Below are 310 nucleotides of genomic sequence, written 5' to 3' on the forward strand. Positions count from 1 at the left end.
TTATTTGGAATAATTCAACAGCACTAACATGATACTTACACATTGTTCATCGGAGGAATCAGCGACGATTTCTTCAAGAAAGCGAAAGAAAAGAATGCCGGCAAATATCCTTTTCTAATGACAGCCATATGACAAATCCCTGTCTGTTAAGGAGACATAAAGAAGCTTGTTAATCTAAAAATGTATATCATTCATAATTCGGACCAGCACTTTGTAACAGATAAAAAATAGTTCAATAATTATGTACTAATTTAGAGAGAGACAAAATAATCCTTAATGCTTACATTACCTGTGAAAAATCTACGTCCAT

The sequence above is a fragment of the Penaeus monodon genome, chromosome 25 (genome assembly GCF_015228065.2).
Source record: "Penaeus monodon isolate SGIC_2016 chromosome 25, NSTDA_Pmon_1, whole genome shotgun sequence".
NCBI classification, from domain to species: Eukaryota; Metazoa; Arthropoda; class Malacostraca; order Decapoda; family Penaeidae; genus Penaeus; species Penaeus monodon.